At 48.4% G+C, this 26,617-nt stretch overlaps 1 protein-coding gene across 1 annotated transcript in view; it reads left to right on the forward strand.

The window, feature by feature from the left end:
- myo16 (myosin XVI) overlaps nt 1-26,617 on the forward strand; it is a 650,273-nt gene that overhangs the window by 618,072 nt on the left and 5,584 nt on the right.

The following is a 26,617-nucleotide window of genomic DNA, read 5'->3' on the forward strand; positions in this document are numbered from 1 at the left end:
GCCGTTCGTAAAAACGGCCGTAAACTCTCGCTTTTTATAACCATGGCACCGATTGGCACGGCAGTACCACGGCCGTGCCAAGGGTGCCATGGGCCCGCGATCGGTGGGCACCGAACGCGGGCAGCGGGCCCGATGCCCGCGCACTATTTGTCCTTCCGCCGCCCCGCAGTATCCATTCGCGGGGCGGCTGAGGGGCATCCCGGCCCGCGCATGCGCGGGTTTCGCGCAAATACGCGATGACGTCATCCGCGTATGCGTGGGTTGGAGTCTTCCAATCCGCGCATGCGCGGCTGATGTCATATGATGCGTCAGCAGGCGCTAACACTGGCAAGCGGGCTTAACGAAATTCGTTAAGGCCGCGATGCCGGAATTTACGGCGTCGGCCCCAACCGGGGACCAGAATCGGATTTGACGCCAGCCTTACGATTTCTCCCCATATGGGAGAATCTCGCCCATAATTCGTGTTAACCTCATAAAGTAATTGGCTGGGGATTTCTTTGGAGATACTTGCACTCTGTTACAGTAAATTCACCAGACATTCTCTGTTTATCCATATAAACAGTGTTCTTGCCACAGAGGTTTCCACTAGCAGAGTGGGAGCAGCTCCAAAAGTAGCAACCATTGCCTCAGTGGACATGGTGCAAAAGGCCGTGTACCATTTCCAACAGTTATGGTCACTACCCAAAACCTTGTTTGCCACTTGGATTAAACTGTCAGCACTTTATAAATTATAATCGTGAATAAATGGCTATTTCAGAACAGCCAATAAGAGTTTGTTGATGACAATAGTTTTCTACATCATTCCATCCTGCCTCCTCTCATGATGGCAGGTCATGAATTCATTCATTGTCAGATACTAAATTTATGTTTTTAATGGGCGGCATGGTAGCACAGCGGTTAGCACTGTTGCTTCACAGCTCCAGGGTCCCAGGTTCGATTCTTGGCCTCGGGTGACTGTACGGAGTCTGCACGTTCTCCCCATGTTTGCGTGGGTTTCCTTCGGGTGCTCCGATTTCCTCCCACAGGCCAAAGATGTGCAGGTTAGGTGGATTAGCCATGCTAAATTGCCCTCAGTGTCCAAAAAGTTCAGGTTGGGTTACGGGGATAGGGTGGAGGTGTGGATTTGGGTGGGGTGCACTTTCCAATGGCTGGTGCAGACTTGATGGGCCGAGTGGCCTCCTTCTGCACTATAAATTCTATGATTCTATGAATGGGACCCTCTTTGCTGATATTGGAAGTTAGTAAAGATAGCTACCAATGGTACAGAATAGTTCTCCCAGTTAGTCTCACAGTATGAAGTCTCTCAGATAATCAAGAATCTGTTCCTCCTTTTTCATGGATCATAAATTTCTGACGTTCCTAAAATTGAGGTAAACAGGCAACAGGTAAACATAGACCAGAAAAAATTATCACAATGCCGTTTTAATCGGAGTGCCATATAATGGTGAATTATATGGCACTCCAGAGACTTGGGTGCATATTCCAGGTTGAGACTGCAATGCCGTGCTTAGGGAGTGCTGGATATTTAGCTGTGCTATCTTCAGGATAGCTCGTAAAATGGTTTCCCTGCCTGCCCTCACAGATGAATGCAAAAGATCTCAAGGAACTAGTTCAAAGATGAACAGGAAAGTCTTCTATGGTTATCCCTTAACCAACACCAAAAGCAGCGGTTTTAGTCATGAAGTCATTGTTTTTTGTGAGAACTTGCTGCACATGAATGCCACATGTTTACACCACAGTGACAACACTTTAGGCTGTCTTGAGGTTATGACAAGCTTTTATTATAGGACTGATTCCATGATCCAGTCAGCAGTGGGGTTGTGCTGTACTGAAGGGAGATAGGTTTGTCAGTGGTACGTCAGTCCATATATTCAATAAGAAATTAAACTTCTCACCTCTCACAGACTAGGAGCAGTAACTTAAAAATGTTAATATGTTTAAATAAAAAAGTATCCCAGCCCCTGGACAGTTATGTGTTTAATGACCACCACAAAACGTTTTCAAGGACACTGAATAAGTGGATACTCAAGGGAAATGTTAGAAAACTATGTTCCCAGCTTAGAACCTGACCTGTTGGCAGTTCACATTGCACTCAACTTCTGATTAGGTGCTCTTGCAAGCAGTTCCTTCAATTCATCTTGTAACATGCCATATTGGCTCTCAAACTGGCAATTGTTTAATCCAGATCAACATATCTGCTTGGAAATTTCAAATTGGATAAAAGTTAAATTGTGCAACGAATTAATCCAAACTAATCAAAATCTATTCAAATTTCCAGCTTGGTTTAACAGCGCTTCAAAGAAAACGACATGTCAAAAAGTTGGCATAATTGATAAACATACTGCATTACATCATAAGGTTCAGAAATATTCCATGATAAGGGGATGGATGTCTTTTCCTCCTCTGTTGGAAGTAAGGTCCTACTTCAAGCATCAGGTAGTCTCATCCCAAATTCTAGAGGGTGGATATTCAACCCGAACCGACCCCTAGTTTGGTACAAATTTGGGATTTCACTAACAGTGACCATAGGATGATTGATGTGAGAAATGGAAAACATCCAAGATCAGCTTCATTTACTGAAATTGTGCTTCATACTTGGCCTCCAATACTGCTACGCGAGAAAGGATTAGCAATGTCCACATTTTGCAATTGTTCATAAGAACATAAGAACTAGGAGCAGGAGTAGGCCATCTGGCCCCTCAAGCCTGCTCCGCCATTCAATTAGATCATGGCTGATCTTTTGTGGACTCAGCTCCACTTTCCGGCCCGAACACCATAACCCTTAATCCCTTTATTCTTCAAAAAACTATCTATCTTTACCTTAAAAACATGTAATGAAGGAGCCTCAACTGCTTCACTGGGCAAGGAATTCCATAGATTCACAACCCTTTGGGTGAAGAAGTTCCTCCTAAACTCAGTCCTAAATCTACTTCCCCTTATTTTGAGGCTATGTCCCCTAGTTCTGCTGTCACCCGCCAGTGGAAACAACCTGCCCGCATCTATCCTATCTATTCCCTTCATAATTTTAAATGTTTCTATAAGATCCCCCCTCATCCTTCTAAATTCCAACGAGTATAGTCCCAGTCTACTCAACCTCTCCTCATAATCCAATCCCTTCAGCTCTGGGATTAACCTAGTGAATCTCCTCTGCACACCCTCCAGCGCCAGTACGTCCTTTCTCAAGTAAGGAGACCAAAACTGAACACAATACTCCAGGTGTGGCCGCACTAACACCTTATACAATTGCAACATAACCTCCCTAGTCTTAAACTCCATCCCTCTAGCAATGAAGGACAAAATTCCATTTGCCTTCTTAATCACCTGTTGCACTTATAAACCAACCTTCTGTGACTCATGCACTAGCACACCCAAGTCTCTCTGAACAGCGGCATGCTTTAATATTTTATCGTTTAAATAATAATCCCGTTTGCTGTTATTCCTACCAAAATGGATAACCTCACATTTGTCAACATTGTATTCCATCTGCCAGACCCGAGCCCATTCACTTAACCTATCCAAATCCCTCTGCAGACTTCCAGTATCCTCTGCACTTTTCGCTTTACCACTCATCTTAGTGTCATCTGCAAACTTGGACACATTGCCCTTGGTCCCCAACTCCAAATCATCTATGTAAATTGTGAACAATTGTGGGCCCAACACGGATCCCTGAGGGACACCACTAGCTACTGATTGCCAACCAGAGAAACACCCATTTATCCCAACTCTTTGCTTTCTATTAACCATCATGTGGATATATACAATGTTATAGTTAATCATAGATATCATAGAATTTGCAGTGCCATTCGGCCCATCGAGTCTGCACCGGCTCTTGGAAAGAGCACCCTACCCAAGGTCAACACCTCCACCTTATCCCCATAACCCAGTAACCCCACCCAACACTAAGGGCAATTTTGGACACTAAGGGCAATTTATCATGGCCAATCCACCTAACCTGCACATCTTTGGACTGTGGGAGGAAACCAGAGCACCCGGAGGAAACCCACGCACACACGGGAAGGATGTGCAGACTCCACACAGACAGTGACCCAAGCTGGAATCGAACCTGGGACCCTGGAGCTGTGAAGCAATTGTGCTATCCACAAGGCTATCGTGTACAAGCTGTTTTGGTTCTTGACATGCAATCAGGCACAGACTTCACAACACCTACTCTTGCACAGAAAAGTGAGTAATACAAGCTAGTAGCAATGACCTGAAAAATATCTACATTGCAATAGGCTGCTTTGCTTGAAAGTGATTGGCAGCTATGACTGAGCCTTTCAACTTGAAAATAGCTGTTGACACAAAATCTGTGGAGAATTTAAATCGAGGAGAGTGACACATTTGTTGGACTAATATAAAGCATAAGTGGCAGCTGTGGCTCAATGGTAGCACTCTCACCTCAGTTAGAAGTTTGTGGATTCCAGTTCCACTCCAGAGACTTGGGTGCATATTCCAGGTTGAGACTGCAATGCCGTGCTTAGGGAGTGCTGGATATTTAGCTGTGCTATCTTCAGGATAGCTCGTAAAATGGTTTCCCTGCCTGCCCTCACAGATGAATGCAAAAGATCTCAAGGAACTAGTTCAAAGATGAACAGGAAAGTCTTCTATTTCCCTTAACCAACACCAAAAGCAGCGGTTTTAGTCATGAAGTCATTGTTTTTTGTGGGACTTTGCTGCACATGAATGTCACATTTTTACACCACAGTGACTACACTTTAGGCTGTCTTGAGATTATGACAGGCACCATATAAAGGGCTATTTGGGAGGGGAATAGATGCTACCTAGCCAGTGACACTCACGTCCAACAAATAAAAAAAAGTTTTTTCTTTCACGGGCAGCATGGTTATGGGGCTGGGGTGGGAGAGTGAGCCTAGCTCTTTTGAAGGGTCAGTGGAGACATGATGGGCCAAATGCCCTCCTTCTGCTCTGTAGGGATTCTATAATTCCATTCAACAGTTCATAGCTCAACTAATGTGAAGATATTTAAATTGACCTTTGCACGAGGTATATGGTACAATAGTAAATGGGGAGGGATTCTCCCTCCCGCCGCACCAGTTTTCTGGTTCGCTGTGGACCCGCTGGCAGCAGGATTCTCCGTCCCACCAGCTGGCCAATGTTGTTTCCCATTGTGGGCAGTCCCATGCCATTGGGAAATCCCGGTAGCGGAGGATCCAGCCTATGATTTTTTATGTCCAATACTTACATATTTTTAATGTGTTTCAATCATGCCCTCTAATTCCCAAAGTTAGTGACCAAATTTGGCTAAAAAAAAGAAGGGTTTCTTTTAATATCTTTCAATCCCTAAATAAGTGATGTCTTCTGGAATTCTTAAACCCTGAGGACTTAATTCACCATCAAGTTAGACTTGCTGGCCCTGATATCTGAGTTTCATTGCAGAAAGCGGGTTAAGGTCAGAAATCAGCGCTGCGTGTGTTGAATTTCTGCATGGTCCAATTTCTCTCCTGACTGTTTCAACAGAATAATAGCATAAATTGTTGCTGAACAACCTTTCCAAAGTCAAATACATGCATGAAAACTGTTAGCAGTCTTTTTAAAGGCTCCCAACACTTTATCCCCATGCAACCACTTGGTTTTCAATAGCTAGCACCTTTAATTCCTTTCTAAGGTGATATATAAGTCCTGTCTTGTGCTGATGATCAATATGCCACGCTCCTGGCCTGTTCTTCACAGGGCTGATAATGAGTGGTGATGAAAGAATGGGTTGATCTTGTTAATGCGGCAAAGTATCCAAAACACTGGAACACTTTGCCAGTGTTCCATTTGTCAAAAACATGGAGCCTACTGAATGATCAATACCACTAAATCAAGATCATTGAGCCAACATGCTAACCGTGTACAAGGCTCCGTTCAAATTTAAGAAGCTCCAGATAATGTAGCTGGAGTGCCTAAAAAGTGTTTTTGCCACTAATATCATTTCAGATAAGTGTTCGAAGGGAATGCTGTCAAAACACATGGTTCATCCCCCCCCCCCCCCCCCCCCCCCCCCCCGCCCCCGATAGCCCACTCATCCATTTCATCGAGCATCTCCACATGCCTGGCTTTCAAAGGATAATCCTTAAAACAGTCATTGTTCTCTAAGCAGCGATATTCGCTGTAGCTCTTTACTAACTGCAGTTTCCTGAAAATGTGAGTCTCAATCCCCATGATATTCCTACTACTTTAGGCTTGCCTTGCAATGCTAATGATGTCACCCTGGTGAGATACAGGTGTATTGTTCTGAGTCTTCTCGGATTTTTCTAGCTTATCAATTTTAATACATTTCAAGGAATAATTATGTGGCTTATTTTATTGTACCTAAGTACAGTGCTTTACATTTGTTTGATGTGAATTTAATCTGCCATCACTTTATCCACTTACAATTTTGATACAACTCATTCTTTCTAATAACAGAGTGGCATTTATTTTCTTCTTTTACTGATTTGGGACTCTAAGAGTCACAAGCACAAATTGGAGACTGCAGCACAGTGGTTAGCAGTCCCTATTCACAGCACTACATTCTTTCCAGCCTTTTAATTTGCACTCCTCTCAAGTGAGACACTGTGTTGCAGATATTGAGTGGTATTACTCAATTGTTTATTTTCAAATCTAACCCTCTGGAACCACCAAGTGCCACAAATGAAACCAGTCACATCTTTCCAATAATGGTTTCATGCTGTTTTAGTTAGACATTTTTTTCCTCCATTCAGTCCACCATGTATAGTGAATACTATACATATGGGTGACACGGTAGCACAGTGGTTAGCACAGTTGCTTCACAGCTCCAGGGTCCCAGGTTCAATTCCTGGCTTGGGTCACTGTTTGTGCGGAGTCTGCACGTTCTCCCCGTGTCTGCGTGGGTTTCCTCTGGGTGCTCAGGTTTCCTCCCGCAGTCCAAAGATGTGCAGGTGCTCTTTCCAAGAGCCGGTGCAGACTCAAGGGGCCGAATGGCCTCCTTCTGCCCTTCTATGACTCTATTAATAAATGTAATATTTCTCACCTTTCAAAAAACATTTACGCAGTTTGGCAAGAAAAGTGGTAAATTCAACCGTAGAATTGGTTAACTGATGTTAGAAATGTGAGGAGGACAATTTTATACCTCAGCTTGATCATTGTATGGGCTGAGACGTGAGCCAACTTACGCCTCAGGTCCTGGGAATTTTCAGCTTGCTGTGTGAGCGACATCGGATCAAAGAAGTTGTAATTTTTACTATTCCCCTATAGAAATACAATTTTCAATGTGCACCATTATCCAACTGCACATGACAACCAGGTTAAAAAATCAAGAGGAAATTGCAATTGCTGCTCATGAATTGTGTGTATCTGAGGAACCATAGGAGTTGCAGGGAGTGAATTTGCACCTGCCTCCGTCACAAGTAAGACCGGTGATGCTGGCGTAAAATGTCACGAGAATCAGAAATCTCGCTGGTGAGATCTCATTTTCATAAATTTTAATATGATTAGCGGTCTTCCCCGCCATAACTTCCCCCCATATTTAGAATTCCCACTCGACCAACATGACGTCACGTCAGCAAGATTTACAACTGCTTTTTAAAAACATGAAGCAGTCGATGGGAACCTCCTGGGTACGCGCAGGTAAGTATAACCCCCTGAGGAAAGGGATGTTCCCTTCCCCCTGACCCCGTCCCACTACCGTGACAGCATGGATCATGCCCCAGATCTTTTGTGCACAGTGCCGGATTATTGGAGAGAAAACAGGGCTGATTGATTTTCTCACCTCAACCAGCGCTCTGTGCACTGAATGGAAATTCCGCCTGCAGTTTTTGAAATCATTAGGGAAGTAACACTGTGCAACTGATGGAGCTGGAGGCTGACAAGCCTGCGAGCCCTGATTGACTTCATCCTGGGATCATAAAAGTGGTGGTTAATGAAGTACTAGATGCATTTGGGTTAGGTTTTCAAAATTCACTCGATTCTGGAAAGGCTCCATCGGACTGGAAAGTAGCAAATATAAATCTTCTATTAACAAATGGGGTGAGGCAGAAAACAGAAAAATATAAGCCAGTTAGTTTAATGTCTGCCATGGGCAAGGGGTTAGACTCGACCATTTAAGGAGGTTATAGCTGGACATATAGAAAAACACAAGGTAATCAAGAAGAGTCAGCATGGTTTATGATTGCGTTTTACCAATTTATTGGAAATCTTTGAAGGAGTACCATGCGCTGTGGCTGGTTTAGCACACGGCTAAATTACTGGCTTTGAAAGCAGACCAAGGCAGGCCAGCAGCATAGTTCAATTCCCGTACCAGCCTTCCCGAACAGGCGTCGGAATGTGGCGACTAGGGGCTTTTCACAGTAACTTCATTTGAAGCCTACTTGTGACAATAAGCGATTTTCATTCATTCGTAAAGGGGAACCTGAAGGCATAGAATACATGGATTTCCAGAAGGCATTTGGCAAGGTGCCACATCAAAGGTTATTGTGCAAAATAAGAGCTTCTGGTGTAGGAGATAACATATCAGCAAGAATAGAAGATTAGCTAGTAGAAGACTGGCTGGCTGATAGAAAACAGAGAGTATGCTTAAATGAATGTTTTTCTGATTGGCAGTATGTAACGAGTGGAGTCCGGCAACAGTTTGAGCTGGGACGTTTTATCAATGACTTCGATGAGGGAAACAAGGGCATAGTAGCTAAATTTGCCGATGACACAAAGGTAGTTAGGAAAGTATGTTATTAAGAGGACATAAGGAAGTTGCAGATGGATATAGATAGGCTGAATCAGTGGGCAAATATTTGGCAGATGGGGTATAATGTGGGAACATGTGAAGTTGTTCACTTTGGCAGGAAGAATAAAAAAGCAGATTAAACGGAGAACAGCTTCAGAATGCTGAGGGGCAGAGTGATCTAGGTTTCCTCGTACATGAGTCACAGAAAGTTAGTTTGCAGGTACAGCAAGTAATTAAGAAGGCTTCAGCTATACAGGGCGTTGGTGAAGCCATGGCCGGAATTTGACATTTTGTTTTTAACCACGCGAATCACGCCATGCGTGGGAGGGTAGCCTCCCGCTGAAACAACCTAATCACTGCAATCTGTGGGCAGCTCCATCTAAACTTTTCACCAGCACTCCCCAACATTTGTTCCAGATCCATTAGAGGGGATGGGTACCATGAAGCCAGCACCATGACCTGGGTCACTGTCTGTGCGGAGTCTGCACGTCCTCCCCGTGTGTGCGTGGATTTCCTCCGGGTGCTCCGGTTTCCTCCCACAGTCCAAAGATGTGCGGGTTAGGTGGATTGGCCATGCTAAATTGCCCGTAGTGTCCTAAAAAGTAAGGTTAAGGGGGTTGTTGGGTTACGGGTATAGGGTGGATACGTGGGTTTGAGTAGGGTGATCATTGCTCGGCATAACATCTGTGCTGTACTGTTCTATGTTCTATGTTTCACAGAAGGAGCCCTGACCAAACTCCTCGGTGGTGTGTAGCAGTGGCAGGATACCCTCTATCCATGGTCACATAGACATTCTTCCAGCAGCAACAGCCTGAGTCAATGCGAGCTCACTGCAGAAGAGGACAGGAAGCAGTGCCGCAAAAAGATGAATGACCTTCTTTGTGAGGCTAGAGTAAATCTACTGTCTCAATTTTTCACTGCAACCCCTCACCTCCAGCCACCTCGTGGGTTGGCAACATTTCCAGCCAGACTTGCCATCAACAGGTCCAGGCAGTAGGTGATCGAGGCGATCGTCCGACCCAACTGTCTGCCCCTCTATCACGGCTATATTCATGGCTGGCTGCCCCTGTAGAGGGACCGTGCAGTGTCCATTGGCACCCTCGAGAACTTCCAGGCCTGTTGGGCACCGCAGGCCTTTATATACTCCTTTAATCACATTTTGGTTTGATTTTTTAAGTTTCATTTGTGATTTGATTTTGTTGAAGGCAGTATCCCTTTAAAAGGCTGCCCCTTTTACTTTGTTCTTCTCGTTTTTAATTTAGCTTAATTGGTTTCAACCCAAAATAGTTGGGAGCTGAGGGCCTAAGCATTGAACTCCATGGTGTGCACGCACCTCCTGATAAGAGAGGTGACACAGATTTACTCCCTAACAGAAGGAAAAGTAAGAGAGCTCAGCAGGCAGCCCTGAAACAAGAAGTGTATGGCAGTGTTTCAGCAGCCCCCCCACCCCCCAGACGTCAGGACACAAATCAAGACAATATACACAGGTGCCCTCAGTCCACACCCTTGGGGCGTTCTGCGGGCCACTGAGGCTGTCCAAGATAGATGCCCATCTGTCAGGCGGAGATGGAGAGGCCCATGTGGGGGCATGGTCATCGTGCTAGAGAGGTAGGAAGTATGGCTCATTGGAAATGCGTTAAACCAGGGGAGTGTGCATGGGTGGATGCCCCATGTCTCGATAGGACGATGGGTCAGGGCTTTGGCAGAGCTTCTCATTGTTCACAAATCTGTTTCCTCCCTTTCAGTTCTTGGAGTGTGAGGATGATGGAGCCAGTGGAGTTGGCTGTGCTTCTGATTGCAGTGGAATAGGAGAGAGGACGTCAGCATGGTGCTGCATGTGGACAGGACCAACGCCCTGCAGAGGAGGCGGTGTCAGAGCCCTCTGAGTTACTGGGAACGGGGCCAGACATTGAGATGGCTCAGAGGAGACACTACTAGGCACAGGTGTACCAATGGAGAATGACACACCACCCAGATGGCAGAGATACAGTGCTGGAGGTGACTGCATCTGTCCCGAGGAACAGTGCACCACCTGTGCCAGGTGATGCAGGGGTTGATGCCACATAGACTAGGAGGTCACCCATTACAACTATGCTGAACTTCTATGCTAGTGATTCTTTTCAGGGTTGCATGGGTGACATGGCCCCCCCAGCATCACCCAGTCCACCGCACATAAGTTCTTACGATGCACTATTTGCGAGGGCTCACAATGACATCAGCTTTGACCTGGAATAGGCTAGCCAGGAGGCCAGAGCCATGGGCTTCGCCCACATTGCTGCCTGCTACAATATTAGAGTCTGATTGACTGTATGTATGTGACTCTTCGTTCTGCATGGTGGCATGACGTATCCTGAAGCGCAAGGCATTCCACTCCTTCAACATGCAGATGATCAGATCAAAACGCATTATGCAGGTGTGTGCCCATTTTTCGAGGAGTGTCCATGACAACTATATTCTTGGATGCTTTCAGAACCTGCCTGTCTTCGAGGGAGACCAACGGCTGGAGGGATGGCAAGGATTAGCCCCTCAGGAGATGGCTGATGATGCCAGTGTGAGGCCACAAACACCCATTGAAACTCGTTACAATGAAGCTCATGCAGTTACACGCATGCATGTGGAACAGACAATCGGACTGCAAAAGATGCTGTCCAGTGCTTGGTGCATTCGGAGGGAGCCCTCCAGTCAGCCCCAGAGGGTTTTCTGCATTGTTCTGATGTGCTGCGTCCTCCATAACCTGACATTACAGCAAGGCGAGGAGCTGGATGAGGACCACCACATCTCCTCAGATGAGGAGAAGGTGCAGGTGGGCAGCAAGGGCCAACCTATTGGGTCTGGAACCTTCTTACTTGTGTCCTGCCAATGGGAGATCTTGCTGATTGCTCTTTTCATGGGCAGGGCATGGAACCCCAATGACCCAATGATGCAGGAGAATGATGATGTCTCATGATGAAAGAATGGCCAGAATTCTCTAAAATTGCAGCTAGGTGTTGACGCCGGCATAAACACCGGAGTGCTTCACGCCGGCGTAAATGGGCCGCCTGGCCCAGCGATTCCGTGGCCCACGGGTCACCACGGCGCCGGAGTGCTGCAGGCAGTGCTAGCGCCGATACGCGGCCCTGCATTCCAGGCCGGGCCCGCGCAACGTGGCGGAGCCACACAGCGGGCCGGCGCAGAATAAGGTGGGCCTCACCCCGGATCGCGCATGCTCACCGATCGGTAGCCCCGATCTTGAGCCTGGCCATCATGAGGCCATCCTCAAGAGTATGATCCCCCTAGCCCCCCCCCCCCCCCCCCCCCAACCAGGACGGCTACCGCAGCCGCAGGTCCGAGCTCACGCCAGGTGCAACTATTTTAGAACAGTGGGAACTCGGCTGGTCGACCATGGAGAATCGCCGCAGGGGCCTCTTTCAATGGCCCCCGACCGACGCACAGCTGGCGGCGAATCTCCGGTCGCTAGAGGGTCGCGTCCCGGCATCGGATCAGTGTCGCGGGCCGTCTCGGCATTAACTCCAATTCTCCGAGCCGGCGCGGGATTGGAGAATCCCGCCCAATGTTTCCACAGGTGAAAGGCCTGGGCTGGTGAATGAGGGGATGCCCATGGTCAGGATTCCATCAGCATGACTGCATCATACCAGTAGAAATGGAAAACAACCACTGAGCTGCCATCCACTCTTCGATAAAGTTGAGGGTGAGCCAGTGTAGCACTTCCAGCCTAAACGTGCGGGTTGACTGTGCATGCTGCAATGAAATAAGAGTGGGGTGGCACTTTAAGACTGCATAATGTGAATTTTAATAGGCTAAATGATGCTAACCTAGAAGGTTAATATCTACCCGTGCTTAAACTCATCTGTGCCCACGCTGTGACTATAATCTCTTAACCTCTCTTACCCTACCACTATGTCTAAATGGCTCCCCATGGTTCACAGCTGAGGTTGAGGGTGACCTGCTGACTGCCAAGCCTTGTTGCTTGAGATGACCTTGTCGGGCATCCCCTGGTGGCTGGGGGCCCAGGCCTGCTTTCAGGCTGCATGGGTGCTGCAGGGCTGCCCTCCTTGGTGTGTAGAGCTGGAGGTGTGCCGGTCACAGGAAGGGCGGAGTCAGATTGGCTGGACACCCTCTGTGTCCCCTGTGTGGAAGATTCCGAGCTGTGCAATTGACGATCCTCTTTCCTGTGGAAGCACAGGGGCCCCTGGCCTCCTCCATGGAATGGAGAGGCAGCTGCAATGAGATCCAGAATACCCACTGCCCTCTGGAGTTGACACTCATGGTATCCCACAAGTGTCTGCATCATCCAATTAATACCCTGCACCATGCAGCTCATGGAACACATGACCTGAACCATGGAGTGGACTTCCCCTGCCATGGAGAGAATGTACTTCACCATGCCCTCCACTGCAGGTGCCACCCTCACAGTGTTAGCCTGGTTGCCTTGGAATGATGGCACCATCTCCTCAAACGGAATGTGATGGGACTCCTCCAGTCCTATAGTCCAAGGAGGGATGCTGTCATCCCTTACTGATATTCCCAACTCTGCCTTTGCAGTTCAAGCAGCTGGGGGATGAGGGCAGCACGATGGCGCAGTGGATAGCACTGCAGCCTCACGGCACCCTGAAATGAAATGAAAATCACTTAATGTCACAAGTAGGCTTCAAATGAAGTTCCTATGAAAAGCCCCTGGTCACCAATTCCGGCGCCTGTTTCGGGGAGGCTGCTACAGGAATTAAACCGTGCTGCGGGCCTGCCTTGGTCTGCTTTAAAAGCCAGCTCTTTAGCCCTGTGCTAAACCAGCCCCTGGTGGCTTCAGTATGTGACAGGGCATAAGGATAGCAGAAATTGAACACTCATGAAGATGGCACCAAGGCTGGGTGTATTGAGGGTTTTCCTGCCCCCACCTTGCCCTCAGTACGTGCGGTCCTGCTCCTTTCCAGTCAGCTTAAGGACTCTTTCCTCAAATGGTGTGAGATTCTTCAACTCAGGCAGCATTCCTGCAAGATGTGCCTGCTCATGTTGATTGTGTTTGAGTTTGCTCTGCACTGAGGCAGATGAGAGTGATAGATAGATTCAGAAAGAATGGTAGGGGAGTCCAGAACTAGGGGCCATAGTTTGAAGATAACGTGTAAACTCTTCAGGATTGAGGTGATGAGAAGTTTCTTAACCCAGAGTGTGGTGAGTCTGTGGAATTCATGACGACAAAAAGTAGTTGAGGCCAAAATATTGTGTAATTTCAAGAAGGAATGAGATATAGACCCTGGGGCTAAAGTTTCAAAGGATATGGGGGGAAGACGGGATCAGCATATTGAACTTGATGATCAGTTATGATCAGAATGAACAGTGGAGCCGGCTCAAAGGCCCGAATGGCCTCCTCCTGCTTCTACTTTTTATGTTTCTATGCAATGAAGTTACTGTGAAAATCCCCAAGGCGCCACAATCCAGCGCCTATTCTGGTACACTGAGGGAGAATTCAGAATGCCCAATTCACCTAACAAGCACATCTTTCGGGGCTTGTGGGAGGAAACCTGAGCACCTGGAGGAAACCCACGCAGACACAGGGAGAACATGCGGACTCCTCACACTGTCCCAAGCGGGGAATCAAACCTGGGACCTTGGTGCTGTGAAGCAACAGTCAAAGAATGGAATGAGTGGACACACTGGGCTTGTTTTCACTGGAGTTTAGAAGAGTGAGGGATAACTTAGAACAAAAGAACAAAGAAAACAACAGCGTAAGAACAGGCCCTCTGGCACTCCCAGCCTGTGCCGATCCAGATCCTTTATCTAAACCAGTCGTCTATTTTCCAAGGATCTACTTCCCTCTGTTTCCCACCCGTTCATATATCTTTCCAGATGCATCTTAAATGATGCTATCATGCCCGCCTCTACCACCTCCGCTGGCAAAGCATTCCAGGCACCCACCACCCTCTGCGTAAAAAACATTCCATGCACATCTCCCTTAAACTTTCCCCCTCTCATCTTGAAATCGTGACCCCTTGTAATTGACACCCCCACTCTTGGAAAAATCTTGTTGCTATCCACCCTGTCCATACCTCAATCAGGTCCCCCCTCAACCTCCATCTTTCCAACTAAATCAATCCTAATCTACTCAACCTTTCTTCATAGCTAGCCTCCATACCAGGCAACATCCTGGTGAACCTCCTCTGCACCCTCTCCAAAGCATCCACATACTTCTGGTAATGTGGCGACCAGAGCTGCATGCAGTATTCCAAATGTGGCCGAACCAAAGTCCTACACAACTGTAACATGACCTGCCAACTCTTGTACTCAATACCCCGTCCGATGAAGGCAAGCATGCTGTATGCCTTCTTAACCACTCTATCAACCTGCGTTGACACCTTCAGGGTACAATGGACCTGAACTCCCAGATCTCTCTGTACATCAATTTGCCCCAGGACTCTTCCATTGACCGTAGAGTCCACTCTTGAATTGGATCTTCCAAAATGCATCACCTTGCATTTGGCTGGATTGAACTCCATCTGCTATTTCTCTGCCCAACTCTCCAATCTATCTATATTTTGCTGTATTATCTGACAGTCCCCCTCGCTATCTGCAACTCCACCAATCTTAGTATCATCTGCAAACTTGCTAATCAGACCACCTACACCTTCGTATATCACAAACAACAGTGGTCCGAGCACGGATCCCTGTGGAACACCACTAATCACCTTTCTCCATTTTGAGACACTCCCTTCCACCACTACTCTCTGTCTCCTGTTGCCCAGCCAGTTCTTTATCCATCTAGCTAGTACACCCTGAACCCCATGCAACTTCACTTTTTCCATCAACGTGCCATGGGAAACTTTATCAAACGCCTTACTGAAGTCCATGTATATGACATCTCCATCCCTTGTATATGACATCTACAGCCCTTGCTTGAAGTGTATAAATCCTGAATGGACTTGATAAGGTGGATGTGGAATGGATATTTCCTCTTGTGGGTGGACTAGGGCCATCGTTGTAAAATGAAGAGTCGTCTTTATAAGACAGAAATGAGGAAAATATTTTTCTCTCCGAGGGTTGTGTGACTTTGGAACTCTGCCTCAGAAGGCAGCGAAGTCGGCGTCCCAGAATATTTTTAAGGTGGAGGAGATAGATTCTTGTCAGGCAAGGGAATCAACAGTTATCGGAATGTGGTATTCAAAACACAAACATCAGCCATGATCTTATTAAATAGCGGAGCAGGCTCGAGGGGCCGAATGGCCTACTTCTGCTCCTAAATCATACGTTGATATGTACGATATGAAAGTTCTTCTTGCTGTGTTAAATGTAGCCAGTAAAAACAAAAGTTCATTCCTCACTTTTGTGTGCAGGTGGTCTCATTATTCCAAACAAGTCTTCACATATCCAAAGCTGATTACACTCTTGTGAAGAGTCATTGGCCAGTTTACCATGTTAAATACGCTTTATACAAACAACTGCTTAACATTCTGTTACAATCCCTGCTTTTGGGTAGCATGGTGGCGCAGTGGGTAGCACTGCTGACTGATGGCGCCGAGAACCCGAATTCAATCCCAGCCCCGGGTCACTGTCCACGTGGAGTTTGCACAGTCTCCCCGTGTCTGCATGTGCCTCACCCCACAGCCCAAAGATGTGCAGGGTGATGGAACCATCAATTCACCAGACACGTGTTTCCGATGTGAATCTCGGCTTTAACCGACTTACTTCAGAGCCAGCCTGTTACCCGTTGATGAACTCGTAGTGACCCAGGCTGACTCTGGACAAGGGTATTTATACAGCTGCACTAGGGGGAGGAGTCGTGGGCGGAGCCAAATGTGGAGCCCAGTACAAGTTCCTGAGTGCTCCCAGCACTACTCCCCCTAGTGGTAGGATGGCGCTACTGCGCTTACAACGACAGTGTGAATTAACATATATACATCTATATATTACATTCACCACATTCACCCCCTGCGGGGGTGGTGGTCTAGTCTATAAAGTCAGTCTGTCCGGTGGTCGAATTGACCGCTGAGATCTGCGGAGCACCGAGGCTGCAGCCTCTTTCAGTGGCTGGATGGGTGTAGTGTGCTGGGGTACAATGGCGGACTCCAGGGAGGGTTGTATCCGAGCTTCATACTCTCCTGGTTCGACCGGGGACTGGGGGCGCTGGGGGCTGGCCGGCGCAGGGGCGCGGAACAGTTGGAGCGAACTCGTGGGCTCGGGAGCGCAATGGGGCGGCAGCATGGGGTGTAGGATGAGAGGTCCTTCTGTGGGGGTGGAGGGGGCGCTGGATCTGGCGGGTGCCAGATCCCGGAGGGATACTGTGTCCTGACGGCCGTCAGGGAACTCGACGAATGCGTACTGGGGGTTGGAGTGGAGCAGGCGCACCTTTTCAACAAGGGGGTCGGTTTTGTGCCCCCTGACGTGATTCCTCAGAAGTACGGGGCCCGGCGTCCTCAGCCATGCCGGAAGTGAGACCCCCGTGTTAGTGCCCCTGGAAAAAATGAAGAGCCTCTCGTGAGGGGTCTGGTGGGTTGCCGTACACAAAAGGGACCTAATAGCGTGGAGCGCGTCTGGGGGGACTTCCTGCCACTGGGAGACTTGGAGCTTTCTGGACCGGAGGGTCAGTAGGACGGTCTTCCAGACCGTCGCGTTCTCCCTTTCCACCTGTCCGTTCCCCCTGGGGTTGTAGCTGGTAGTCCTGCTCGAGGCAATGCCCTTGTCGAGCAGGTACTGACGCAGCTAATCGCTCATGAAGGACGAACCCCGGTCGCTGTGTACGTAGCTGGGGAAACCAAACAGGGTGAAGATGCTATGCAGGGCCATAATGACTGTGTGGGAGGTCATGTCAGGGCACGGGATAGCGAATGGGAAACGGGAGAACCCGTCTACGACGTTTAAGAAGTAAACGTTCTTGTTAGTTGAGGGGAGTGGCCCTTTGAAATCAATCGCGAGGCGTTCAAAGGGCCTAGAAGCCTTGACCAGGTGGGCCCTGTCTGGTCTATAGAAGTGCGGTTTGCACTCCGCACAGATCGGGCAGTCCCTGGTGACTCCTCGTTGGAGAAAGGCAGGTTTCGGGCCCTGATGTAGTGAGCGAGCCGGGTGACCCCCGAGTGGCAGAGGTCATTGTGGATGACTTTTAATCGATCGATCTGCGGCTTGGCGCATGTCCCGCAGGATACGGCATCCGGAGGCTCGTTGAGCTTCCCGGGTCGATATTTGATATCGTAATTGTAGGTGGAGAGTTCGATCCTCCACCTCAGGATTTTGTCGTTTTTTATTTTGCCCCTTTGCGAGTTTGCGAACATGAAGGCAACCGATCTTTGGTCGGTGATGAGGGTGAACCTCCTACCTGCGTGGTAGTGCCTCCAGTGACGGATAGCCTCCACAATGGCTTGTACTTCTTTCTAGACTGAGGAGTGTCGGAGTTCTGAAGCGGAGAGGGTACGGGAGAAAAATGCAACTGGTCTCCCTGCCTGATTTAACGTGGCTGCAAGAGCGACCTCTGAGGCGTCACTCTCTACCTGGAATGGGGTGGATTCATCCACCGCCCGCATGGCCGCTTTGGCGATGTCCTCCTTGATACCGTCGAAGGCCTGGCGTGCCTCGGCTGACAGGGGAAATTGTGTGGTCCTAAAGAGTGGGCGGGCTTTGTCCGCATATTGAGGGACCCACTGGGCGTAGTAGGAAAAAAAATCCCAAGCACCGTTTGAGGGCCTTGGGACAATGAGGGGGAGGGAGTTCTAAGTATATGGTCCGGGTCGGGGTCCAGGACTCCGTTTTCCACGACATAGCCGAGGATGGCTAGTCTGGATGTGCGGAAACGCATTTCTCCTTGTTGTACGTGAGGTTCAGTTTCTGTGCCGTCTGGAGAAAACGGTGGAGGTTGGCATCGTGGTCCTGTTGGTCATAGCCGCAGATGGTGACATTGTCCAAGTACGGAAACGTGGCCCGCAGCCCGTACTGGTCCACCATTCGGTCCATTGCTCGTTGGAACACCGAGACCCCATTAATCACGCCGAAAGGGACCCGGTGGAAATGCAAGAGGCGGCCATCGGCCTCGAATGCCGTGTAGTGGTGGTCCTCCAGGCGGGTTGGGAGCTGGTGGTATGCAGACTTCAGATCCACCATGGAAAAGAGCCGGTACTGGGCGATTTGGTTTACCATGTCTGCAATCCTGGGGAGGGGATACGCGTCGAGGAGCGTAAATCTATTTATGGTCTGACTGTAGTCGACCACCATACGGAATTTTTCCCCGGTCTTAACGACCACCACCTGAGCTCTCCAGGGACTGTTGCTGGCCTCTATAACCCCCTCACTGAGTAGCCTTCGGACCTCTGCTCTGACAAATACCCTATCCTGCAGGCTATACCGCCTGCTACGAGTGGCTACGGGTTTACAGTCCTTAGTAAGATTGGCAAAAAGAGGAGGGGGGGATTCGCAGCGTAGCGAGGCTGCAGATCGTGAGTGGGGGCAGGGGCCCTCCGAAGCTGAGGGTGAGGCTCTTGAGGTTGCATTGGAAGTTTAGGCCTAATAAGAGTGGCGCGCAGAGTTCGGGCAAAACATAGAGTTTGAACTTCAAGTAACTAGCGCCTCGGATTGTGAGTGTCGCAGCGGTGCACCCCTGGATCTGGACCAAGTGGGAGCCTGAAGCGAGCACGATAGTTTGCTGCGCGGGGAAAACGGGGAGCGAACAGCGTCTTACCAGGTCTGGGTGTATGATGCTCTCTGTGCTCCCGGAGTCGAAGAGGCATGGCGTTTTGTACCCGTTGATATGGACCTCTGCCATCAGGTTTCGTAGATTCTTTGGTCATGATTGGTCCAGGGTGACCGCGCTGTGTTGCGGGTAGTCGGCGGCTCGATCAGCTGTGCTGGAGTGGCCCCGTGATGACTGCCCTCTGAGTTCATAGTCTAATTCGAATTCCTCCGCTGAGTTGTCCGAGCGCGGAGATGCCGATCGGGCCCGTGGATCGCACGTGGCGGGCAGATGGCATCCAAGATAGCGGCCCCCATGAGTCGCACGTGGCCAGCCGCGTGATGGAGGTTTTCCAAGGTGGCAGCCCCATGGATCGCACGTGGCTGGAGGGGGCGGAGTCGGGGCATAGGCCGCAGCGTTTCGGGCCCCGCGGGGCTGCGAGTGAGGGGAGCGGTTACTGCGAGTCGCTGGGGAGTTGGAAGCTGGGGCCCTTTTTGCAGGCACACTCTTGCATAATGTCCTTTTCGCCCGCAACTGCTGCAGGTCACGTTGCGGGCCGGGCAGTGCTGCCGCGGGTGCTGATTCTGGCCACAGAAATGGCAGGGCTGGAGCAGCATAGTGGCTGGCTGGAGCAGCATAGTGGCTGGCTGGGGCAGCATGGTGGCTGGGCGGCCGTGTAGCACAGGCCTGGCGGAGTCGCTGGTCGGGGGCCCATGATTGGGTCGCGGGGTCCGCGGGGAACGAGTTAAGGCTGCGGAAGGAGACCTCCACCGTGGTAGCAGCTTCCACAGTCGTTTCTAAGTCCTGGGCCCCCTTTTACAGCAGTCATTGACGCACATAGTTAGACCTGAGGCCCGCTACAAAAACATCGCGTACTGCAAATTCCCTGTGTTCAGCCGCGGTATCCGCTTGGTAATTACAGTCATTGGACAAATTATTAAGTTCTCTTAGGAATTCGGCGAGTGATTCCGTAGGCCGCTGACGGCGAGTCGTGAACACATGGCGAGCATAAACTTCATTAATAGGCCTTACATACATTTTTTCGAGAACTGCTAGCGCTGCAGTATTTGAACTGGCTGAGTTTAGTTGCGTCGAGATTCTGTGGATCACCCTTGTGTGCAGTAGACTTAGCTTCTGATCCTCTGTAGTTTCGGCTGTCTCGCTTCGGCCAGGTAGGCCTTGAAGCACCGTATCCAGTGGGAGAAGATTTCTTTAGCCTCTGCATCCTGCGGGTTGAGTTCCAGGCGTCCAGGCTTGAGGGCCGATTCCATAATCGATCTTTACTGTTCTTAAGTCGATTAAATTGATGGAACCATCAATTCACCAGACACGTGTTTCCGATGTGAATCTAGGCTTTAATCGACTTACTTCAGAGCCAGCCTGTTACCCGTTGATGAACTCGTAGTGACCCAGGCTGACTCTGGACAAGGGTATTTGTACAGCTGCACTAGGGGGAGGAGTCGTGGGCGGAGCCAAGGGTGGAGCCCAGTACAAGTTCCGTAGTGCTCCCAGCGCTACTCCCTCTCGTGGTAGAATGGCGCTACTGCGCTTACAACAACAGTGTGAATTAACATATATACATCTATATATTACATTCACCACACTGGATTGGCCACACTAAATTGAACACATAATTGGAAGGTTTTTTGTTAAATTCCTGCTCTTACTCCCAATGAATGTGTCTGTCAGCTTGTACAATGCCTTTGCAGTTACTTAATTTATTAGACACATTTATTGGTCTCCCCAGTTTTAATGTGGACCTTTTCCTTATGTCCCAAATTACTTTCATTATCAAAAGAATACACACAAATATCACGTCCAAAGTACAGCCACTTTGATTTATGGATGTTATCTTTCTAACATTAGCAATGTGTTCTGGTAAATTAGGTTTGTCCTCATTACTCAAGACGCAGATGTTAGGTGGGTCACCCCGTACTTGGGGGTAGTGGGGGAACCCAGGCAATCCGGGGTGCCATGCGGTTGTGGGGGAGTGGAGGGCGTGGGCGCTGATTTGCAGCACGGGTGATTCGGGACTGACTTGCGGTACATGGCAGGTGTGTCGGGGCCAACTTGCGGTGTGGGGGCGGGGGGAGGGTGGCCGGTCATGGGACCCCTCTATCGGGCTGCCTACTCAAGATGACGGCCCGATATTGGGATTTAGGATCCTTCGTTTTCCATGCCTTGCTTAAATTTGGGTGTAACACTGAATTGCATCCCACTTAACAACCACAAGGGGATCATAATAAAACTAGTGCAATTCAGCTCCAGCGGGAGAACATAGGGCGGGATTGTCTGTTGCCTGACACCAATATCGTAATCAACGCTCCAAGGTCCCAGGTTCGAATCCTGGCTTGGGTCACTGTCGGTGTGGAGTCTGCACGTTCTCCCCGTGTGTGCGTGGGTTTCCTCCGGGTGCTCCGGTTTCCTCCCACAGTCCAAAAATGTGCAGATTAGGTGAATTGGCCAGGCTAAATTGCTCTCAGGGTCCAAATTGCCCTTAGTGTTAGGTGGGGTTACTGTGTTATGGGGATAGGGTGGAGGTATCTTCTTGGGTAGGGTGCTCTTTCCAAGAGCCGGTGCAGACTCGATGGGCCGAATGGCCTCCTTCTGCACTGTAAATTCTATGAAATCTATGACGATCGGGTGGAGAATCCCTTCTGATGCCCAAATCAGGAGCGGCGCCGGTTTGAAGCCGTTTTCAAGTCTCCACCCCCTCTGAAATGATGTCATTGCGTCATGCGGTGCACGCTGATGGAACGGCATTGGGGCGTCATAGGAAGGCCCTCCCTCGATGCTCCGCCCCCGATGAGCCAATTTCCCAGCTGCGCGGTTGATGTGTGGTTTGAGCAGTAGGGATCCCAGCATGGCAGCCGTGGACTGTGTCCAGCGCCGTCACAGTCGTCAGGGTGCTTTGTCGCTGGCCGGGGGGCTTCCACGAGTTCTGGGAAAATGGTGGGGGGGTGGCCTGTTGGCCCGTATTTGGGCAGGTCAGGTCCGCGCACGACCGGTGCAAAGTTGTGTGGCGTGGCCCCTGTAGATCGGCACCATGCGCATGCGCGGCCACGGATCCGGCCATTCTACGGCTGTTTTTGGCGCGGGAGCCGGGAGTTTTGCCCGGTGCCCCTGCTAGCCCATCATGGTCCTGTAATCAGTGAGGGATCGGCGCCGATTTTGACGTTGTAAAATGCCCGGAAATTCTCCACTTCAGCCGGCACTTAGCCGCTGAAACGGAGAATCCAGTCTATAGTTTCCCAAACGGAGAATCCGGCCCGTTGTGTTTGACTTTCCTGGTGCAGAACCTGCTCAGCTGGAAGCACACACAATAATTGTCCTCACCCTACCCATGTGCATTTCCACTGAGTATTGGTGGGTCGCAATCAGAAATTGGGAACCTTCTTTAACGCCCATCCACCTCCATTCTGACATGGAAGTAGATATGAAAATCTGGCCCTTAATCTTCATTGAATACATTTATCAACCTCTGTGGTTTAAACCTTTGCCAAGGTGGATGGTTGTTGAACAAATTCAGTGACTGTCAAATGAGCCAGTTTAGAACCAGGTGATATCAAGTGACACTGGAGGATATCTGTAAAACAATGACTTTTGCTCTTCTTCAGGCATCATCATTATTATTATCATCATCATTATTCAAGAAAGCAGGGAGACAGAAAGCAGAAAACGAGAAGTCAATTGGCTTAATAATTGGGATCTATTGGAGGACATTGAGAAATGTAACAGCACATTTAGAAAATCATCATACAATCAAGCAGAATTAACATGATTTTATCATGTGTGACAAATTTATTAAAGTTCTTTTAAAATGTAACAAGTATGTAGATAAAGGGGAATCAGTAGACGTAGGGCATTTAGATTTTCAAAGGACATTTGATAAGATGCCATATAAAAGGTTACTGCACGACATAAGAGTTTATGGTGCTGGGGTACTATGTGAGCATGGATAGAAGATTGACTATCTGGAGGACACTAGAGCCAGGATGAATAGGTCACTTACAGCTTGGCAAACTAACAAGTGGGGTGCCACAGGAGTCTGTACTCAGGGCTGAACTATTCACTATTAATAACTTGGATGAAGGAACCAAATGAATTGTAGTCAAATTTAATGAAAACATAAACACAGGTGGCAAAGTTGTGAGGAAGACGCACAAGGGAGGATTTCGAAGACTCATGGAGGAGGGACAGGTGGCTTCCGGCTGTGTTACAAGAAGGCCGGGTCAGGGTGAATGATTACCCATCTGCAAGTGGTGGGTGGCCAAAAGGCCCCACTCCTGTACCAATTAGAATTTTTCATGTGGGGGATAGTGGGGTGGGGGTGCTCCACATGGTAGATGAAACACAACTGATGAGACGAGGCAGTCCCTGGCGGGAGATGTTAGGGGGTTGGCAACAGCATTTCTCTCTCGGGACCCCCTGAGTCTCGAGTTGTTTCCCACCCAGTGGAGGGGTTTCCTCTCCACCATCACAGTCCAACAGCTCCTGATGATTTTAAATCAAATACTTAACCTGGTCTTCAGAGGACACCTCTAATGTGTCCATCACCCTATCTCTCTATATATCGAGGCAACAGCAGCTTGGAAGCTGGGGCTGCTGATGTGTCATTGCTGGAGATCTTCAATTGTCTCTCCAGCTTTGGGAGCCCATCCATCATTCTTAATTGGACAGAGAGCATGCTCTCTAAAGGCTAATTGACCAGCTTGCCAAAGATCGTGCTGGGTGACTATTCCTAATACAATGTGGGCTCTGGAACCAAATATTCAATTCCGCCAAAGTCTGTAAAGGGATATAAATAGTTACGTGAATGGGGAAAAACATTCAGCAGACGAATCCATTATCAAGCACTTTATCGCGGAGCATTTAAAAAACAGCAGCAGGATCAGAGCCGGCATGGATTTATGAAGGGGAAATCATTCCTGACATCTATTGGAATTCTTTGAAGGTGTAACTAGTATAGCGGATAAGGGGAAGCCAGTCGATGTGGTATATTTGGACTTTCAGAAAGCGTTTGAAAACATCCCGTATAAGAGATTATCATGCAAGAATGGGATTGGGGAAAGTGTATTGAGATAGATAGAAAACTGGTTGGCAGAAAGGAAACAAAGAGTAGGAATTAATGGGTTATTTTCGAATTGGCAGACAGTAACTAGTGGGGTGCCACAGGGATCGGTGCTGAAACCCCAGCTATTCATAATATATATTGATTTGGATGAAGGAACAAAACATAACATCTCAAAGTTTGAAGATGGTATCAAGTTTGGGGGGGGGGTGAACTGTGACAAGGATACAGAGATCCTTTAGCATGATCTCAACAGGTTGGGTGAGTGGGCAAATCAATGGCAAATGCAGTATAATTTGGATAAATGTGAGGCTATTCATTTTGAAAGCAAAAACAAGAAGGCAGATTATTACCTGAATGGCTGTAAATTGGGATAGGGGAGTGTGCAGCGGGACCTGGGTGTCCTTGTGCACCAGTCACTGAAGGTAAGCTTGCATGTGCAGCAGGCGGTAAAGAAGGCAAATGGTATGTTGGCCTACATTGCGAGAGATTTACAGTACAGGAGCAGGGTTGTTGCAATTGTACAGGGCCTTGGTGAGGCCACACCTACAATATCATGCGCAGTTTTGGTCTCCCTTTCTTGCACTCGAGGGAGTGCAGCAAAGGTTTACCAGGCTGATTCCGGTGCTGGCGTGACTGACGTTTGAGAGACTAGGTTAGGGTTGTTTTCGCTGGAGTTCAGACAAATGAGGGACAATCTCATAGAGCTTTATAAATTTTGACAGGACCACATAGGGTGGATGTAGGGAGGACGTGTCCAGAACCAGGGTTCACAATCTGAGGATTCGGGGTGGACTATTTAGGGCAGAGATGAGGAGACATTTCTTCACCCAAAGAGTGGTGAGCCTGTGGAATTCATTACCATTGGAAGTAGTTGAGGGTAAGCCATTGAATACATTCAAGAGGTGGCACTTGAGGCGAATGAGATCAAGGGTTATGGGGAGAAAGTAGGATTAGGCTATTGAGTTGTACGATCAGCCATGACCGTGACAAATGACGGAGCAGGCTCGAAGGGCCAAATGGCTTCCTCCTGCTCCTATCTTCTATGTTTCTTTGTTTACAGTAATTGGGAAAATGTGAGATTATCCATTTTGGTGTGAAGTATAGAAAAACAAAATATTATTTAATTGGAAAGAAGCTGCAAACTTCTGGGAGTCCTAGTGTATGAATTGCAAAATTGTCACTTACAGGTATATAAAGTAATTAGTACAAAAGTAAGGAAATCTTGCTGGAATTGTACAGGATGTTGTTGAAAGCACACTTAGAGTACTGTGTAGAGTTTGGCTAACCTTGTTTAAGGAGGGATACGCTTGCATTGGAGGCAGTTTGGAGAAGGTTCACTAGGTTGATTCTGGGGTTAAGGGTTGTTTCATGAGTAAAGGTTGAGCGGGTTGGATCTATACTTATAGAAGCTTAGAAGGATCAGTGATGCTCTGAATGAAGTACATAACATTCTGAGTGAACTTGACAGAGTAGGCATTGAGGGCACATTGCCCTCCATGAAGGAACCTAGAATAAAGGATCATAATTTCAGAACAAGATGGCGATCAGGAGAAATGTTGTACTTTTTAAAGGATAGGCTTGTAGACCACAAGGTACAAACAAACAAGAGCTTTATTGAAAAGGTGTTCACTCAACAAAATGTAAAGATAGACTGGCTGTTAGCCCACCCAAGATCTCATATACATGGACTTCAGTAAGGCGTTTGATAAAGTTTCCCATGGCAGGATGATGGAAAAAGTGAATGGGGTTCAGAGTGTACTAGCTAGATGGATAAAGAACTGGCTGGGCAACAGGAGACAGAGAGTAGTGGTGGAAGGGAGTGTCTCAAAATGGGAAAAGGTGACTAGTGGTGTTCCACAGGGATCCGTGCTCGGACCACTGTTGTTTGTGAAATACATAAATGATCTGAACGAAGGTATAGGTGATCTGATGAGTAAGTTTGCAGATGATACTAAGATTGGTGGAGTTGCAGATAGCGAGGAGGACTGTCAGAGAATACAGCAAAATATAGATAGATTGGAAAGTTGGGCAGAGAAATGGCAGATCGAGTTCAATCCAGGCAAATGCGAGGGGATGCATTTTGGAAGATCTAATTCAAGAGCGGACTATATGGTCAATGGAAGAGTCCTGGGGAAAATTGATGTACAGAGAGATCTGGGAGTTCAGGTCCATTGTACCCTGAAGGTGGCAACGCAGGTCGATAGAGTGATCAAGAAGG

The sequence above is a fragment of the Scyliorhinus canicula genome, chromosome 14 (genome assembly GCF_902713615.1).
Source record: "Scyliorhinus canicula chromosome 14, sScyCan1.1, whole genome shotgun sequence".
NCBI classification, from domain to species: Eukaryota; Metazoa; Chordata; class Chondrichthyes; order Carcharhiniformes; family Scyliorhinidae; genus Scyliorhinus; species Scyliorhinus canicula.